This window comes from Erinaceus europaeus, chromosome 2, assembly GCF_950295315.1.
Source record: "Erinaceus europaeus chromosome 2, mEriEur2.1, whole genome shotgun sequence".
In the NCBI taxonomy this organism is placed as follows: Eukaryota; Metazoa; Chordata; class Mammalia; order Eulipotyphla; family Erinaceidae; genus Erinaceus; species Erinaceus europaeus.
In genome coordinates this window covers 80,320,467-80,341,956 of record NC_080163.1, presented here as the reverse complement: position 1 = coordinate 80,341,956, position 21,490 = coordinate 80,320,467, and positions in this window count along the sequence as shown.

Sequence of the window (21,490 nt, the reverse complement as noted above, 5' to 3'; positions counted from 1 at the left end):
TTGAAGAGTAACGGTGACAGTGGACAGCCCTGTCTAGTCCCCGATCTGAGGGGGAATGCTTTCAGCTTCACTCCATTGAGTATGATGTTGGCTGTAGGTTTGCTATATATAGACTCCACTATCTTGAGGAATTTCCCATCTATTCCCATTTTCTGTAGAGTTTTGAGCATGAATGGGTGTTGGATTTTGTCAAAGGCTTTCTCTGCATCTATTGAGATAATCATGTGGTTTTTGGCTTTGCTTTTATTGATGTGATGAATGACATTGATTGATTTACGGATGTTGAACCAGCCTTGCATTCCTGGTATGAATCCCACTTGGTCATGATGAACAATCTTTTTGATGTGTTGCTGTATCCGGTTGGCCAAGATCTTGTTTAATATTTTGGCATCTATGTTCATCAGAGATATTGGTCTGTAGTTTTCCTTTTTTGTTCTGTCCCTATCAGCTTTTGGTATCAGGGTGATGTTGGCTTCATAAAAGGTGGAAGGGAGTATTCCTGTTTCTTCAATCTTATGGAATAGCTTCAGAAGTATGGGTATTAACTGTTTCCTGAAAGTTTTGTAGAATTCATTTGTGAAGCCATCTGGTCCAGGACTTTTGTTGTTGGGGAGATTCTTAATAACGGTTTCAATTTCTTTGTCTGTGATTGGTGCATTTAGATTTTGTAGTTCTTCTTGGTTCAGTTTTGGAAGTGCATAGGTTTCTAGGAATTGTTCCATTTCTTCCAGATTCTCTAGCTTGGTGGCATATAGTTCTTTATAGAAGTTTCGCAGAATTCTCTGGATTTCTGTGGTGTCAGTTGTGATATCTCCTGCATCGTTTACAATTCTATTAATTTGAGTCTTCTCTCTTTTTTGTTTGGTGAGTCTGGCTAGGGGTTTGTCAATTTTGTTTAATCTTTCAAAGAACCAACATTTGGCTTCATTGATCTTTTGTATGGTTCTTTTATTTTCGATGTTGTTTATTTCTGCTCTAACTTTAGTGATTTCTGTCCTTCTGGTTGCTTTAGGGTTCCTTTGTTCCTCTTCCTCTAAGTCCTTGAGGTGTGTAGTAAGGTCGTTCATTTGGGCTTCTGCTTGGTGTTTAATATGTGATTGTATAGCTATAAGTTTCCCTCTCAGTACTGCTTTTGCTGTGTCCCAAATATTTTGATAGGTTGTGTCTTCATTTTCATTAGTTTCCAGGAACATTTGAATTTCCTGTTTGAGTGAGTCTCTGACCCAGTGGTTCTTAAGGAGCATGTTGTTTAGTTTCCAAATTCTATGTCTTTTAATAATTTTCTGTTTGTTGTTAAAAGTTAGTTTTACTCCACTGTGGTCTGAGAAGATACTTGGGATGATTTCAATGCTCTTGAATTTATTGATGCTGTCTTTGTGGCCTAACATGTGGTCTATCCTTGAGTATGTGTTGTGTGGATTTGAAAAGAAGGTGTATTCCAGTTTTTTGGGGTGGAGGAGTCTGAAAATGTCCAAGAGGTCTAGTCTGTCAATCTCTTCATTCAATTCTCTTGTATCTTTATTGGTTCTCTGCTTTGTTGATCTGTCTAAGTGTGAGAGTGGGGTATTGAAGTCTCCCACTATTATTGTATTACTATTGATGTATTTTTGAAATTCTTTCAATAGGTGTTTAATGTATTTAGATGGTCCCTCGTTGGATGCATAGATGTTAATAATTGTTAAGTCTTCTTGGCTGATTGATCCTCTAATCATTATGTAATGTCCTTGCCTATCTTTTATTACTTTATTTAATTTAAAATCTATCGTGTCTGAGATGAGAATGGCTGTTCCTGCCCTTTTTTGTGGACCGTTAGCCTGTATGATAGTTTTCCATCCTTTCACTTTAAGTCTGTGTTTATCTTGTTGTGACAGATGTGATTCTTGCAAGCAGCATATGGTTGGGTTATGTTTTCTGATCCATCCCCCCACCCTGTGCCTTTTGATGGGTGAGTTTAAGCCATTGACATTTATTGATATTATGGATTTAATGTATTGTAGTGCCATTGTTCTAAAAAACGATTTGTTTACTCTGATATATTACAAGTATTATAGTGATGTTCTTGTTTATAAGAGGTCTTTTAGTACCTCTTTCAGGGCCGGCTTGGTGATAGTTGCCTCCTTTAACTGTTGTTTGTCTAAGGAGGTTTTGATCCCTCCATCTAGCTTGAATGAAAGTCTAGCAGGATATATAATCCTTGGTTGAAACCCTTTTTCATTCAGGGCTCGATAGATATCTTGCCACTCCCTTCTGGCTTTTAGAGTTTGAGTTGAGAAATCTGCAGAAAGTCTTATGGGTTTTCCCCTGTATGTGACTTTTTCTTTCTCTCTTGCAGCCTTTAGGATCCTTTCTTTATCCTTACTTCTTCTCATTGTGACTATGATGTGTCTTGGTGTTTTCAGGTCTGGGTTGATTCTGTTTGGTACTCTCTGGGCCTCTTGCACCTTGATATCCTTTCTGTTATTCAGGTCTGGGAAATTTTCTTGTATTATTTCCTCTAGAATGTTTGCTTCCCCTTCCTCTCTTTCTTCCTCTGGCAGGCCAATTATACGAATGTTACTTCTTTTGAGATCATCCCATATGTCTCTGTTGTTGTTTTCAGTGTCTCTCAATCTCTTTTTAAGCTCTTTCACCTCTTTCTTAGTTTTCTCTAACTCATCCTCTGTCTGACTAATTCTGTTTTCTGCTTCTGTTAGTCTGCTTTCCCTTGCCTCAGCTTCTTTCTTCATTACAGCTATTTCAGCTTTCAGTTCTCTAATTGTCTCAAGATAATCAGTATTTTCCTTGGGGGTCTCAACTGTTGTTTCCCTAATACTGCCATTCCTTTCCACCAATGTTGTTTTCATTTCTGTGATTAATAAGTTTATTATTGCTTGCATACTTTTCTTATCTATGGTTACTTCTGACTGATTTGTGGTTTCTTTTGGGCTCTTGTCTTCATTCATTGGGGTAGCAGTTTTATTTGTTTTTAATCTACCCATTTTTTTTATTTTTGTGTTTCTCTCTCTCTCTCTTTTTTTTTTAATGCTCTGTTGTTCCTCAGTTGTTGTGATTTGAGCACAAGTAACAGTGTACTAAATACCTTTATGACAATTGCACTCACCAACCTCCGGAATTACAGTAGCAACTGAAGTAAGTATTGAAGGAGTTTAATCATTACCAGTTAGCCAAAAAATTTCTCCAGTCCGTGAAAAAATAGTAACCAAATCCCAGTGAAGAAAGAGAAAAGAAAGAGAGGATAGCAAGAATAGACAGTTATGCAAATCTACTATCCAGTGTATATTCTAGGGGTAACAAGAGTGTAAAGGTAACTAGAGCAGATGTACACACATAGAGAGTCCACTCTGGGTCTGATTTCTTCCCCAAAGTAATTCACAAATTCAGAAAGGCAAAGAAGAAAGAAGTGTATGACAAGATAAAAAATAATAATAATAATAAAAAAAGAGATAGAGAGAGACAAGAGAGAGAAAAGGGAGAAGATAAGAAGAAGGGTTGTAATTAAAGAGCAGTGCGAGGAACTTCCAAAATGTGTATCAGTGAGTTTAAAAAAAAAGAAAAAACCCTGTTTGGTGGTATGGGGTATCCTGCTAGTAGCTGGTCCCAGGCACTGCTTATGGCGGGGGGGGGGGGGGGGTCCGGGGGGGGCGGCGGGAAGGATGTATGCTTGAAAATTAAAAGGAAGAAAAAAGAGTTTTTTCCCCTACTCTAATTCTTAACCCAAATTAAGTTATAGACACATCCTTGGTATGACCGTTATGGCCCCTTATTGGCTGGCCTGCTAAAGGCAGAAAATCCTATTGTTTACACGAGATGTGTCCGGAGCTCCAAGGCTAGCCGCTTCTCAGTCTGCCATCTTCCGGGAAACCCCTCCCTCCAGACTTTTTTAAAGGATTTCTCAAAAATGAAAACTAGCTCCAAATCCTTTGATCCAATGAGAGCTATACTCAAGAAGTCTTTGGATCTGTTCTCAGGGCCGTGGTGGACCCTGCAGACTCCCAAGAGAAAGCCCCTGAACTAAAGTGCTCTCTCCGGTTCCTCTGCCCGCCGCGCTCTGCAACCGGAGGAGGAGCCGCTTTCCTGGGCGGGCGGAGGACAATGCCCGGCGCACTCGCCTTGCCCGGCGCCCTGGGAATTCTGGAGCCCCGCTAGTCCGTGTCACCTTTACTCTAATTCTTAACCCAAATTAAATTGTACTCACTTTTTGGTGTCATCCCTTATTAACTGGCCTGCTAAAGGCAGAAAATCCTACCGTTGCCAACGATGCGGTCAGAGCGCTCGCTGTCAGCCACTTCTCAGTCCGCCATCTTCCTCTCCCCTCTAGGTCTATGTTTAAACTATTTGATTAAGTACTTTATATTGTCTAATTTTTACCTGAACCTGATAGTCAACATGTGGGTTGATTTGATAAGAGGGATACAACTACAAACAGTTCCCACCAACAAAACTCCATATCCCAGCCCATCCCCTGATAGCTTTTCTATTCTTTATCCCTCTGGGAGTATGGACCAGGGTCATTATGGGGTGCAGAAGGTGGGAGGTCTGGCTTCTGTAATTGCTTCCCAGCTGAACATGGGCCCTGACAGATCGATCCATACTTCCATCCTACGTCTCTCTTTCCCTAGTGAGGTGGGGCTCTGGGGAGTCTTTCCACTTGCTTGCTGTACTTATTCAGTCATTGAAAACTATTGTGTACTTTTGCATTAAGATTAATATTTTCCCTTAATTTATGGATACATGTGTACATGTTCTGTGTCTCTTGGGTCCTAGTTCATATTGGGGCTTTGTTAGGATGTGCACTGTCCAAAATGGCACTAAGGAGTCCAGTGAGCTAGTAAAGATCAGACCAGAGAATTGGAGTTGAGGGTTGACATTGTGGGCCTGTTTTCTGTGGACACAGTCCAAAATGAAACATGTAGAGGTGGTAGTGGTTGAATTTATTGGGTTGGGATTGGCAGATGCAGTATCAATTGGCATGGATAAAGAGAAGCCTTCTGTGAAAAAAAAGGCCCATGCCCCAGAGGTTCCAGGACTGGGAGAAATATGGTTTTTTTATTATTTTTATTTATAAAAAGGAAACACTGACATAACAATAGGATAAGAGGGGTACAACTCTGCACAATTCTCACCAAGAGAATTCTGTATCCCATCCCGTTCCCTGATAGCTTTCCTATTCTTTATCCCTCTGGGAGTATGGATCAAAGGACATTATGAGGTATAGAAAGTGGAAGGTCTGGCTTCTGTAATTGCTTCTCAGCTGAACATGGATGTTGACAGGTCCATAGACCCAGCCTGTCTCTCTCTTTCACTAGTGAGGCGGGGCTCTTGGGAGTCAAGACACCAGGACACATTGGTGGGGATGTCTGCCCAGGGAAGTCTGGTTGGCATCATGTTAGCATCTGGAACCTGGTGGCTGAAAAAAGAGTTAACATATAGTCAAACAAATTGTTAACTAATCATGAACCAAAAGGCTGGAATAGTGCAGATGAAGAGCTGAGGGTCTCCGTTTTATAGATAGTTAGTAGGCCTATTTTAGTTTTATTCCAAAGGGCCCATGACTATACTAGTTTTATTTTTTCCTTGAGCCTGACCTCTGATATGCAGGTGAAGCCAATTTTTTCTCTGGGAAGATGATATCATGGCTGGAAAAAGGAGGAGAAAGCTGGATCAGGGACAAGAGTAGCTCCCTAATATGGGAGAGGTGTATAGATGTTACTGACTCTACACCCCATCAATTTGATGTGATCTGGGGCCTATATTCAGTTTAGGAGCTTATGTGGCCTCTAAATACCTGTAGATCTGAGCTCACATTCTGTGACCAAGCTGCCCCAATTTCAAAACCCATCTTTCTCAGACAGAAGATAGAGTATATTGTCCAGCCTCCCTTCAGAGGATGGAACATTCTCTACCATTGTTGATCCAAGTTGAAGGCAAAGTCCTATGGGAGCCCACAAAGGGATCTATGTTGTTGGTTCTGATAGAGATGACCAGTAACAATGGAGAGAGGGATTTATTTGAGATCTAGACCAAATACGTCTGTTTGGGAATCTCAAGGCTCCCAGAATAGGGCTCCAACTGATAGGGTGGCCTGATAGTGACTAAAGAGTCACTGTTAAAGTATTCCAATCTCTTGCCCTTATTCAGCTTTTACAAACCTTGATTTGATAAAATTAACTTTGGAGTGAGTGAGGGAAGTGTAATATGAGGTAGGTGAGGAGGGTATCTAAGTAGACACTATTTCATTATGAACTTTATGGTGTCTTTAGGTCTTTCTACTTGTTTGTTGCATATATTAACTCACTGCAGACTATTGTGTACTTTTGCTTTCAGGTATATATTTTGCCCTAATTTATGGATACATGTGAACATATGCTCTATCTCACAGGACCTAGTCTATCTCTAGGTTTTGGGACTTTGTTAGGAAGTGAACCACCTGGAATGGAATTAGAGAAGCCTCTGAAAGGAAAGGTCTCATCGGAGTAATGAAGCTGAAAGGTTGACATTCTAAGCCTGGCGTCTCTGGGCACAGTCTGAAGTGAAGCATGCCAAGGTGGTACTCGTTTTGTTGATTAGTTTGGAATCAAGAGATGCAATATCATTTGGTATGAATTGAGAGAGACATGCAGGAAAGTGAGCCCCATCCTAGAGGTTCCAGGAATGAGGAAAATATGGGCTCTATAGAGACAGTGAGAAGTTCCTGCTGTCTTAGGGTTTGGATAGGACAGAGAGAAATGGAGAGAGGAGGGGAAGACAGAGAGGGAGAGAGAAAGACAGACACCTGCAGACCTGCTTCACTGCCTGTGAAACAATTCCCCTGCAGGTGGGGAGCCAGGGAATCAAACCGGGATCTTTAAGCCGATCTTTGCACTTTGCACCACGTGCGCTTCACCTTGTTCCCATTTTTCTATATGCTCACAGTACATTCATTTTCTAGGATTTTTTTTATTTATGTAAACAAACTGTCACAGTGTTGGTGGATTACAGACTATAACTTTCTCACAACTCTAGGTTCTAGAAGTCTGAGATCGGAGCTGTCAGGGATAATTCCTATAAGGAAGAATCTGCTCCATGATTGCCTCCTATCTTCCAGAGTTTTGTTCTCAATTTTTGGTATTTCTTAAATTGTAGAATCTCATCTCTGATCTCTCCCTATATTTACTCATGGAATTCTCTTTGTGGGCATGTTGCTCCAAATTTCTAGCTGTGAAAAAGATACTGTCTTACTTAATGACTTTATTTTTATTTATAGCCTGTAAAGACTGTCTGCAAATAAATTCAAATTCTAAAGTCCTAGGGGTTTAGAATTCATCTTACTAGTTTTGAGTAGGACACAATTCAATCCTTGACATATAGCCATGTCTTAGTAGTACCCATTATTGTCTTTTAAAAAATTATGTTTTATTAGGGAAATGATGTACAAATCAATTGTTACCTAGGTGCAGTTTTTCATCCTTCCATGTTAGGTATCTGGACACTGGTCCTCTCACTAGCATAGATCCCTATTTTTGTCTTAAAATGTATCTATGCATTTGATGTCAAGCAGCAAACCTAGATTTACACGCTCAAGAACATTTTGGTTGGCATTATCTCATAAAAACTGATCCTAAAACAGTGAAAAATCAAATCCTTACCTTTAATTCTTTCCAGTATTTACTTTTAGTTGTCCTTGAAATTGCTATATCTCATAAGTGCTTCTTTGATAAAAAAGGGCATATTGAAGTATGAATAATTCCCCATGTTAATGTGTATTCCTAGTTAAACTGCAATAAAATACTGAGCTATATCTTTGGAATGAAGAATTTTTTGAAGTACATATGATCAAAGTAACATTGGAAAAATAAAAAAGAATATGGGCTAACATAAGCAGCCAGATATTAAAATGTATCTCAAAAACTAGTTATTAAAATGATATAGTACTGACAAAAGCTACACCAATGAGATAAAGTACAAAGCTGAGAAAAAGACCCACAGCAATGAGAATATTTTGGAGATATTTTTGAATTGAAATTAAAATTAGCAGAATAAATATGGGTTACTTAATAAGTTAATATATTTGATTAATTATTTGGAAAGATAAAGTTAGAATTCCACTTCATGCATCTCAACACAATGAGCTATTGAACATTAAAATAAATGAGATTATGTGAATAAAATATAATTGAGTATTAATTAGAATACGAGTATATTGATGACTTTTTCAGGGGACAAAATAGGAAAGATAACATAAGAATAAAAGCATAATAAGGTTATAAAAAATAAAGAAAGATAAATTATGAAACACTTTATGTAGAGAACACTTGCAAATTTCTTAGACTGGGACAGTACACATATTAGGAAAATGGGTAGGTGAACAGATGTATTTTATATGTTAAAATAATAATAAAAATAATATAAACTACAACTAAGATGAAAAATGCAAGCACATGCATACCAAGATCACTCACTTAAAATTCAAAATAATCATTTTAGGTGGAACTTTACAAGATAAAACAAATATTTCTAATCATCAATCATATATATATGTGTGTGTATATATATATGTATATATATATATATATATATATATATATATATATACATATACATATGGAGGCATCCTAAGTCAAAAATTAAATGTGTAATGAGATTTCTGCACAAGATTATTTATTACAGTGTTAAATATATTTGTAAAATTATAAAATAATAATGTTTGATGTCACTTATTCAATAACTTGCAATACACCCATGAACTGATTTGAAGATAAGGCACACAAAAATCATGTCTAAAGTATTACAAATGTTAATGTATAGTCTATATATACCTGAATAAAGACATATCAACATTTCATATAGTATGTGGTTATCCTTTGAGTATAACAAGCTATATATTATTTTTATTCCTTGATTTTATTTTACATTTTAACATCTTTTCTGCATAGACACTGTATTTATTTTTGAATGAGGAGAAAACACTAACAATTTTACAAAAAAAAGTCAATATTTGTCCTCATTTTCAAAGCAAACCTATCATATTATTGTCAAGATGTTTTTCTCTTTTTCCACTTTCTGTTGAAATGCAAAACAGCTAATTACTACTTTTGTGCAGAATATCACCTATACTTTAAAACTCTCAGGTATTTAGAACTATTTTAAAATTATCTTCATCTTCCCATGATAGGTATCTGCAGAACACACTCATCCTTCACCTAGTGAGAAGGTGTACCTAGTGTCAACAACTGTATTGTACTTCATTAATTACCCCAGTAAAATAAAAGAAAAAATTCAAAGGGAGAAAATGTCTTTAACCTTATCTTTTGAAAAAAAAAACTGATCAGTTTGTTTACAACATTTTATCTGATGTCTTAATTTCATTTCTGTCTGATTACTATGAATATATCACTGAATTTCTAAACTTTTAGATAACCAAAATTCCTTATTACAGAAGCTGAAAAAACAATGACCTGTGAAATATTGTCTGCTCATTAAGTTGAAGATCTTCTTCAGAGAGATACCATAATGGAAAGTCAGTGGCTAATGATAAGAATCAATGAGTCCCCTAGCACTGTTGCATGGGTAAGTCATCCTGTGTCCATGTATCCTGGCAACAAATGGGACTCTTGTGTACAGAAAGAGTTAATGTAGCTTCCCAGTGCAATTGATTTATTTCTAGAGACTGTTTCATTTCATGCACTTAGAGAATTTGGCTCACCATAACACATGTCCCTTTGATAATATTATCAGGAACTAAAAGCCCCTTGTTTTGTTGTTGTTGTTGTTTGTTTGTTTGTTTTTTAAGTTTACTTCCATAAGTAATTATACTTATTTGTATTTATACTACTTGTTTATTTTATTTCATTCAGAAATTTCCATTTTGAAGACTTTAATGTTTATCAAGTTGGGTGTGTTATAGACTGCTCTAGGAACACATATTTCTACCAATCCAGAATTTGAATATTGTTACAGATGCAGGGACAAGAACAGTTTGTATTAAAATTATTAAACTTAATATACACACTTGATAAATTTATGAAGTTAAAACAAATTGTACTATGAAAACATTGGTAAAACACTTTCCCACCTAAACCTCAAGGATATCTTTGATGAAACAAACCCAATTGCAAGGAAGACTAAAGCAGAAACAAACAAAGTGGACTATATCAAATTGAAAAGCTTATTCACAGCCAAAGAAACTATCACACAAACAAAGAGACCCCTCACAGAATGGGAGAAGATCTTTACATGCCATACATCAGAAAAAAGACTAATCACCAAAATATAAAAAGAGCTCATCAAATTTAGCACCAAAAAAGCAAATGACCCCATACATAAATGGGCAGAGGATATGAACAGAACATTCACTCCAGAGGAGATCCAAAAGGCTAACATACATATGAAAAACTGCTCCAGGTCACTGATTATCAGAGAAATGCAAATAAAGACAACACTAAGATACCACCTCACTCCTGTAAGAATGGCATACATCAAAAAGGAGAGCAGCAACAAATGATGGAGAGGCTGTGGGGACACATTGCTGGTGGGAATGTAAATTGGTACAGCCTTTGTGGAGAGCTGTCTGGAGAACTCTCACAAGGCTAGACATGGACCTTCCATATGACCCAGTAATTCCTCTACTGGGGATATACCCCAAGGACTCCATAACACCCAACCAAAAAGATGTGTGTACTCCTGATGGGGCTACAGCTAGTGGTATTTATATACTTTTTCCATATTTGGGAGCTTCTGTCTGCCCTGATTCGGCTTTCTAGTCTTAGTGTCAACTCTGACACCATCTTTCCAAATACTACTCTTAACCCACCTTCATGTTAGCTGTCTGACTCAGAGAAAAAAAAAAACAGCAAAATCACTTGAAATATACCTAAAATAGACTTCCTAGCTTCTTCCATAATGAAGACCCTGAATTTAAGCTGTTATACTCTTACCTGTAGGTTATTAATTACTAAACAACTTATTCTGCTTTATATCTTAATACTTTCCAGCCACCAAGTTGCAGATATTACCATGACACCAACCTAACTTATCTGGGCAGATAACCTCACCAATGTGTCCTGGAACACCACCTGTCCAGAGCCCTACCCAACTAGGGAAAGACAGAAATGGGCTGGGGATATGGATTGACCTGACAACGCCCATGTCCAGCAGAGAAGCAATTACAGAGGTCAGATCTTCCACCATCTGCTCCCCATAAAGACTTCTGTTCCATCCCCACAGAGGGATAAATAACAGAATCTTTTAAGGTGGGGTGAGGATATGGAACTCTGGTGGTGGCAACTATATGGAATTGTACCCCTTTTATCCCATAATCTTGTCAATCATCATTAAATCACTGATAAAAATAAAGAAAAAAATTCTTGAGGAAAGCAAAGAAATCAATACAAGTACTTGGATTAATTAGCCTTAGATAGTAGGAGGAACACCTAACAAGCCACCATGGGAGAAAAGGAAGTAATAATGGGTAGACAAATGTGTAGATAAACTTAAGAAGCAGACTATTGAAAAAGAAGTAGCTGCTGGCCAAAAATCCAGAAATGCATTAGTAAAACTCATTAAGAATTTTTCAATTACTGAAGCAGTGGTCAAGAGCGTGCTGTTTAATTGGGCCAAATTGTACAATCGAGGCTCATAATGTAAGAGTTGGACTAAAAGCAGCATTATAAACTAATGATAACCTTCTCTCTCCTGAACTGTTCACTTTTACTTGCATTTTACTTATTAAAATAATATCTACCTGCTGTGCAAGAGCATTATATAGTGTTTGGTTTTTTTACAAGCAAATTAATAAATACAAATTTTGAAATGCATGCTTATTACTACTTTCTTTTTAAAAATATTTATTCCCTCTTGTTGCCCTTGTTTTATTATTGTGGTTATTATTATTGTTGCTATTGATGGATAGGACTGAGAGAAATGGAGAAAGGAGAGGAAGACAGAGAGGGGGAGAGAAAGACAGACACCTGAAGACCTGCTTCACTGCTTATGAAGCAACTCCACTGCAGGTGGGGAGCCAGGGGCTTGAACTGGGATCCTTACCCCAGTCCTTGCACTTCGCACCACGTGCACTTAATCCACTGTGCTACTGCCTACCTCCCTATTGCTACTTTTTTACATCCCTTCCTCAAACAATCTTTATTTCTTCATAATATAATCCTTTATAAAAAATTTTGTCTTTTGCAATTTACATATAGCAATACAAAACTATATTATTATTATTGTCTTTAAAAAAGGCCGGGGTTGTTACATTCTGCATTTTTTAACTATCTAATATATCATCTCATTGTCACCAGTCCATAAATAATTGTGAAGTAAAAAAAAATCACTACCATATCATGACTTTCTTTATAAAAAACCAAATATATATATATATATATATATATATATATATATATATATATATATGAAAATGCTTCATATAAGAGTCACTCAATAAATGTTCCAACAATTCAAATAATTGTTGGAAGTCAGGCCAAATTAAGGCCCACTCTCTGGCACATTTCTCTGTGACTCTGGGGTGCATCCTTGTTGCCTCTGCAATCTTGACAGAGGGCACAGGAGCCTCAATGCAGACCTTAGCAGGCACTGGCAAGTAACAGTCTCAACACTGGCAGAGACTGAACAGAGGCAGCACAATGGGCAGGCTTAGTGGTGATCCTGTAGAAAGGCATTGGAGGTCAAATTCCTGATGAAACCCCTGTGTGTGTGGCGGGGGGGGTTGCTAAGTAGAAACTGGGAGTTACCACAGGGATCTCTTGTGGAGACACCTGAGACATTCTGTGGTATTCCCAGAGGCATTAGAGAGAAACCCACAAAAGGAGTATGCAAAAATAAGAGATAAAGAAATACCGTAAACTACTGCAAAATATGTACCTGAAAGCAGAAGTACACTAGAGTTTGCAGTGAGTACCCCCCTAACACTTCCTCTCCACTATTCCAAGCTTTGGGTCCATGATTGCTCAACAATTTGTTTGGCTTCGTATGTTAACTCTCTTTTCAGTCACCAGGTTCCAGATGTCATCAGGATGCTGACCAGACTTCCGTAGACTAAAGACCCCACCAATGTGTCCTGGAGCTCCGCTTCCCCAGAGACCCACCCTACTAGGGAAAGAGAGAGGCAGACTAGGAGTATGGACAGACCAGTCAACGCCCATGTTCAGTGGGGAAGCAATTACAGAAGCCAGACCTTCCACCTTCTGCAACCCACAATGACCTGGGTCCATGCTCCCAGAGGGATAGAGAATGGGAAAGCTATCAGGGGAGGGGGTGGGATATGGAGATTGGGTGGTGGGAATTGTGTGGAATTGTACCCCTCCTACCCTATGGTTTTGTTAATTAATCCTTTCTTAAATAAATAAATTAAATAAAAATTAAAAAAGAAATATTGTGCCAGTTGATGTTATGAGTCTCATTTCAGTCTCTAGATGGAACAATTGGAAAAGAAGGGTTTCATACTTAATGGTGTTGAATACTTTTTCTTTTCTCTCCTACTCCTTATCACCTTTAATGACTACTGCTGTTATCATCTACCATTTTTACTGCTATTGTTACCACTACAAATATTATTCCTGCTGTTGCTACTCATTGATGCCACCACTGTGGCTAAAATGACAGAAATATTAATGACAACATTTCATAGCATGCAATATTTCATCACAGGAACATTTTACAACATGTTTATCTTATTACTTGTTTGTGTTGATCATTACATTGAACTATTTGAACTACAGATTTAAACATCTAAAAGATTGTAAAGTGTCTTTTATTTATTTTTCTAAATATTTATTTATTTATTCCCTTTTGTTGCCCTTGTTTTATTGTTGTAGTTATTATTGTTGTCATCATTGTTGGATAGGACAGAGATAAATGGAGAGCGGAGGGGAGACAGAGAGGGGGAGAGAAAGACAGACACCTGCAGACCTGTTTCACGGCTTGTGAGCGACTCTCCTGCAGGTGGGGAGCTGGGGGCTCAAACCAGGATCCTTTCTCTGGGCCTTGCGCTTTGTGCCACCTGCGCTTAACCTGCTGCACTACAGCCTGACTCCTTATTTATTTTAATTTTTATTTATAAAAAGGAAACACTGACAAAAACCATAGGATAAGAGGGATACAACTCCATACAATTCCCACCGACAGAACTCCATATCCCATCCCCTCCCCTGATAACTTTCCTGTTCTTTAACCCTCTGGGAATATGGACCCAGGGTCACGTGGGATGCAGAAGGTGCAAAGTCTGGCTTCTGTAATTGCTTTCCCACTGAACATGGGTGTGGCAGGTCGATACATACTCCCAGCCTTTTTCTATCCCTAGTGGGGCGAGGCTCCTGCGAAGTGGAGCTCCAGGACACATTGGTGGAGTCATCTGCCCAGGGAAGTCCAGTTGGCATCACGTTAGCACCTGGAACCTAGTGACTGAAAAAAGGAGTTAACACATAAAGCCAAACAAATTACTGACTTTTATTTATTTTTTAACTTTTTCCCCTTTATTAGGGAGATTAATGCTTTACAGTCACCAGTAAATGCAATAGTTTGTACATGCATAAAATTTCTCAGTTTTTCACATTACAACCCCCACTAGGTCCTCTATCATACTTTTCTAGGACCTGTACTTTTATAATTACGCTTTAGATTTCATACTACGCATATTTTATATTAGGTACACATATATAAGGATATTTACTATTTATTAAGCTTGCTTTTACTATTTTTTTTTAGATAAGAGACAGAAAAGCAGACAGAATGAAGAGACCACAGTACCAAAACTTCCTTCAATTTGGTGGAGATCAGGCTTTAACTTGCATATCACACATGATAAAGCGACATATATTCAATGAGCAATTTCGCCAGCCTTTGTTTTACTTTTACAAAAAAAAACCCTGGGACCAGGCAGTGGCACACCTGTTTAAGTGCACACATCACAGTGCACAAGGAATCAGGTTCAAGCCCCTGGTCCCCACCTGCAGGGGGAATGTTTCACAAATGGTGAAGCAGGGCTGCAGGTGTCTCCTTGTCTCTCTCCCTCTCTATTCCTCCTTCCCCTCTGAATTTCTCTCTGTTTATATCCAATAATAAATTAATTAATTGAATATTTTTAATTAACAACTAAAAAATCCCTGAAATATCGGGGCTAGGCTATGGCACATCCAATAAAAGTGCACCTGTTAACAATTCTAAAGGACCCTGGTTCAAGACCCCTTCCTGACTTTCAGAGGAGAACTTCATGAATTGTGAATCAGTGCTGCAGATGTTTCTCTCCCTTTCTATCTCCACCTTCTCTCTCAATTTCTCTGTTTATATCCAAAGTAAATAAATCAGTAGAAATATATTTAAAAACTGAAATACAGCTAATAATATCATTGATGTACAGATACTATACTAGAAACTAGTTTACATATATAAGCAATTCATTGACATTTACTATATATACTGACATTATCAAATTAAATTAACATTCATGCCACACCATTATATTTTCTTATGAAAGCTTATAAAATCTGCACTCTTACTAAGTTTAATATATACAGTATAGTTAAGACTAACTATAATAATCATATTATATAGTATTTTCTCATACTATTTCTATTATAATTGGATATGTGTACCCACTGACCCTTTAACCTATTTTGACCACCCACAACCATCAACACTGATAAACACCAATGTATTTATGTATTTTTTAAAATTCTACATTTAAGTAAAATCATACAGCACTTATCTTTCTTTGTTTGACTTATTTTACCTTATTATGATGCCCTCTTGGTTCATCCAAATTGTTACAAATTAGAAGAGTTTCTTCTCTTTTATAGCTAAATAATATGTGCAACATTTTCTTAATTTTTTTTAATCTACTAATGAAAAATTAAATTGTCTTCAAATGTTGATTGTCCTAAGCAGTACTTCAACAAGTGTGGTGTTGCAGATATATTTTTAAATTAGCTCTTTTATTTTCTTTCCATGAGAAGTGAAAATGCCATATGCCATATCAACTGACAGTTCTTTTTTTTTTTAATTCTCTAAGGAAACCTCCATACTATTTTCCATAGTGGCCACATGAATTTGCATTCTCACCACTATTGCATCAGGGCTCCAAATCTTTGGCAACGCTTGTTATTATTTTTGTTATTATTAGCCATTCTGACAGCAGAGGTAATATATCATTATTGTTTTAGCTTATATCTCCTTGATTAGTTCAGTTTCTCACATTTTTTGTGTATTTGAGCATCTATGTGTCTTCTTTGGGAAAATGTATGTACAATTTCCCTGTTATTTTATTTTATTTTAACTATGATGTCACTGGTGCTTCACCCTTTTAAGCTGATTTTTTTTTCAGTTAGAGAAAGAAAAACAGAAGGAGGAAGGGAAAGCTACCACAGCACTGAAGCTTCCTCTAATGTTATAGGGACTAAGTTGCAACCTTAGTTATGTGTATGAAACAGTAGGTATACTACTCAGTTGAGCTATGGTCCTCCTACCCATTTTTAAATTGAACGGTTTGTGTTGTTACAAAGTTGTATTAAGTAATGATATATTTTGGAGAAGACCTCTTCTCAGAAATGCTGTTATAGGTATTTTCTCCCATTTAGTGGACTACATTTTAATTTTGCTGATGATTTCCTTTGCTTTGCAGATTTTTAATTTGATGTGAGTCTTGCTTGCTGCTTTATGTAGCTCCTTTCTTTTTTTATGTATCAGTATTTATTTTTATTCTTATTTATAAAAAGGAAACACTTAAAAAGACCATAGGGTAAGAGGGGTTCAACTCCACACAATTTCCACCACCAGAACTCCATATCCCATCCTATCCTCTGATAGCTTTCCCATTCTTTGTTCCTCTGGGAGTATGGACACAAGGACATTGTGGGATGCAGAAGGTGGAAGGTCTGGCTTCTGTAATTATTTCCACACTGAACATGCGTATTGGCAGCTCAATCCATACTCCCAGCCAGTCTCTCACTCTTTCCCTAGTGGAGAAGGGTTCTGGGGAAGCAGGGCTCCAGGACACATTGGTGGAGTCATCTGTCCAGGGAAGTTTGGTTGGCATCATGTTAGCATCTGGAACCTGGTGGCTGAAAAAAAAGTTAACATATAAAGCTAAACAAACTGTTGACTAATAATGAACCTAAAAGCTGGAATAGTTCATAAGAAGAGTTGGGGGGGGCACTGTTTATAGATAGTTAGTAGTCCTGCTTCAGTTATAGTCCAAAGAGCCCATGACTATACTAGTTTTTGATTTGTTTTGCTTTGTGTTGTTTTGTTTTTTTCTTTTTTTCCTGAGCCTTACATTTGATATACAGGTGGATCCAAGTTATTTTCTGGGGAGATGATGTCATGACTGGAAAAAGGCCGGGAAGCTGGATTAGGGAAACATAGACCCCTTTGTGGGCCCCCATAGGACCTTGCCCTCAATGTGGATCAACAATGATAGAGAATGTTCCCTCTTCTGAAGGGATACTGGACAACATACTCTATGTTCCACCTTAGGAAGTTAGATCCTGATATTGGGACAGCTTGGAACATTCCTACTCATGACCACAGAATGTGAGCTCAGATCTACAAGGACACAGAGGTCACATAGGCTCTTAAGCTGAATATGGGCCCCAGATCAGATCAAATCAAAGGAATTTACAGTCAACAATATTTATATACCTTTCCCATATTTGGGAGTTACTCTCTTCCCTGATCCAGTTCCTTTCTTTTTAGTGTCACTCCAAAAACTCAACACTAAAATGAATGTGAAAGACTTACTTCTTATTTTTTTCTTCTAGGTATTTGATGGCTTTAAGTCCTTACTTTATTTTGGGTTAATTTTTTTTTGTATGGTTTAGGCAATGATCTATTTTCTTTCTTTTGTATGTGATTGTCCATTTTTTCCTAACACCACTTACTGAAGAGACTGTCTTTTTACCTTGTATATTCCTGATTCTTTTGTCATTAATTAACTTGTTATAAATGCATGAGTTTATTCCTTGTTTTCTGCTCTATTTCATTCACCTCAACACCTGTTTATGCTAGTACCACTTTCAGTTGATTAATATGTTTTTCTTTCTTATTCTCATTTTAAGCAAACATGTTGCAATTTTTAAATAACTTTTCAGACCTTCACTTCATAAAATATTCTACTATTATAGGTAATTTGTTAGTTGTACTAAGAATCAACATGCCATGTAAAAATAGAGATAATCATGTAATAAGAAAGAACATCAAATATGTTTTGAGTTCACTTTAATCTAAAAATTATCCCTTTGGATATCACCATTGATTATACATTTCAAGCTTAATGAATAAGAATGACCTAAAATAGTAGTCATGCTATGCTATATATCATCTTCAGTTCCTACTTAATAAATTTTAAGCACATATAAACATTGCCATTATCTTAAAAATGCAGTCTAACAATTAAAGCCTTAAAATTGGAAAATCACAACACAATTTCCTTTTAAGAACATTAAATCTCTGATAAACAAACTACATATTTTTTTAGTAACTTCATAAAATTATTTAGATATTGCAGGAGAGATTTGTTTGACCAAGATGAACCAATAAAAAAATTGAATTAGTTTGTTCATTAGTAATCTTTATGGTCAACAGAAAAATGCAAGTAAATTTGTGTAAAAATAACCAACACATTAACAAACCCTTTTAAACCTTGTTCCTAAGCTAAAAAGAAGGTATGAAATCACTAGGAGAAAAGGGCACAGAAACAACTGAAACATTTCCTTTATTTTGTTCAATGAATATCCTTCCCTTGTTTGCATTTTATATGTTCTTCATCTGCTTCATTTCTATTTAGAACAAAACTCTCTAGCCAACTATGTAATCTCTTGGTCCCAAGACATATGCCTAACTTCTGACCTGCAGTGTATGTGTCTACAATAATGATGATGATAATAAAAACAAAGGTTTGCATTTATCTAGTACTTCCCGCATAGCATAGGAAACATCATTTTGGATCTTCATAATTTGTTATTATTGTCACCAGGGTTTCACTGCTTCTCAGGAATTTTTCACATAGAAAGAAAGGGTTAGAGACACACACACACACACACACACACACACACACACACACACACACACACACACACACACACACAGAAAGACATCACAGCGTTAATGTTTACTTTCCTATGGTGAGGGCAAGTCCTGCACCTATGTGCTAGGCAAAGCAGACATGTTTTTAGGTGAACTACTTTACCAGTCGTAGGCAGGGATAATTTTTAAACTAATTTCATTTTTACAACCCTTTTTCCCACCCAGCCCCATTTAAAGTTTAGCTAATTTTACCACAGGGAGTTTACAGTTAAGCATTTTGCCTGAAGTACACAAATAATAAAGGAAGATCTGGGCTCTAGAGTCCACATCACCATTCAGTCTGTCATAGTTTCCAAACTTCTACTGAAGCTATTAGTTGTCTGATATACCTATTTTACTTTAGAGAGGATAACTGTAGTGAAACTAATAGTAAAAATTTCTGACCTTCTATCCTTTCCATGTCAGCATTTTAAATGATCAAACTATGACAATGTATACTTTTAAATTACCACGTAATTTGAGAAATGGAGCCCCCAGTAACATTGGGATAAGTGATAACATTGTCAATAGCATACTTAAGATCTGTCATCAAAAGATAAGTTTGAATACAGGTCTACAGGTGTCTTTCTCTTCACCTATCTTCCCCCTCCTCTCTCAGTTTCTTTCTGTCCTATACAATCAAAAAAAAAAAAGGAAAAATGGCCACAGGAACATTGAGTTCGTAGTGCCAGCACCAAGCCCCTGGAAGGAAAAAAAAAAAGTAGAAATTTGACTCTCAGATAATCATGCAACTTTTATTTTGTATAAGGCTACATTCTAGAAAAATTAATGAGGTCCTACTAAAATTTTAAAATCTTGAAGGGGAAGTGAATATATATAAAATGCTGCTTTAGGAGTTTAAGGAAGATGGTTGAAAGGATGTGTTCATGCAATGCCTTCTAATTACTCAATAGTAGAAATAGTATTACAACTTCCTTTAAAATTTGAATGGGAAAATTTGTCAGTGATAAACTGTAAGAAATACTAAACTTCAATAATATTAAATTTATAGCTGGAGCAGTGAAATGATATAAAATGAAAATAAATGGTGAATATTTGAAGCAAAAGTGATTAACACTGAATGAAGGAAAAAAATAAAAAGACTAAACAAAGGATCTAAGTGTATTAGATATGTGGAAAAAGACTATGGATAACTATAGAAGGTAAATAAAATTTTTAAAAAATATTAAATTTTTATTTATTATTTAAAAATTTTGGAAAAAGACTATGGATAATTATAAAAAGGTAAGTAAATTTTAATTTTAATAAAATATTAGATTAGCAGTTCTATATTTTTTCTTTTATTTTGTTATTATAAATATATTGTGTGTGTTTGACATGCACCCTTGCTTGGAGTTTCTTATTCTTATTAGAGAGTTGTGTTTTTTTTTGTTTTTTTTTTTAACAGAGCACTGTTCAGCTCTGGCTTATGGTGGTGCGGGGGATTGAACCTGCAATTTGGGAGCCTCAGGCATGAGAGTCTGTTTGCATAACCATTATGTTATCTACCTTCTGCCCCATAGAAAGTTTATTTTATTTATTTATTTATTTATTTATTTATTTATTTATTTATTTATTTAATAGAAAAGCCAGAAATTGAGAGGAAGGGAGAGTCAGAGAAGAAGAGCAACAGAAAGACACTTGCAGTACTATTTCACCATTTGCAAACCTATCCCCCTTCGGGTGGGAACTAGGGGCTTGAACCCAGGTCCTTGCACATTATAACATGGGAGATTTTCAACCTTTATATCATTTTCTTGAAATATTTCTATCTGTATATATATTTCCATTTCTGTTTTTTTCTATAAACAGAGAATTTGCCTACATTATCATTATAGTATCTTCCGAGTTATAAAAACAAATCTGATTCCAAGAAACAACATACGAAGAAGTCCAAGCATAGCAATTTCTTTTGTGCTTTAATATTCAGCTCTTCTCCAACATTTTCTGGAACACGGTATCTTGAAATGAATGTCTGAAACAACTTATTTTGCTTACTACTCTATTTCTGACCTAATGGGCAATTTCTGATCTATTAGGCAATGTTCCCATTAAAGTCTTTTACTTTGGCATAGGGATGACTTTTGTTAATAATCATAGAAGGTCTTTGTTTTGTTTTGTTTTTTCCTCCATATAAAGGGATAATAAAATGTAAAAGGCCTGATATGTAAAAAGGTCACTATGATTGTTTATGAATGAATGATACTAGTGGGTATATAGAATTATATAATGTTATAAACAAAATGCCAGCATCATCAATTCTGCAATCTTTGAATTGATTTGTAGTTTTATAATATATGCTTAAAAATTAAACAATGAAACCATATGATCTAGCTCATGTTCCATTGCTTTATTGCTTAACTAAATGGAACCAAACACTACATATGCATCCACTCCAAAGTTGATGTATTTTTGTATTTTCATACTATAACAGACACAT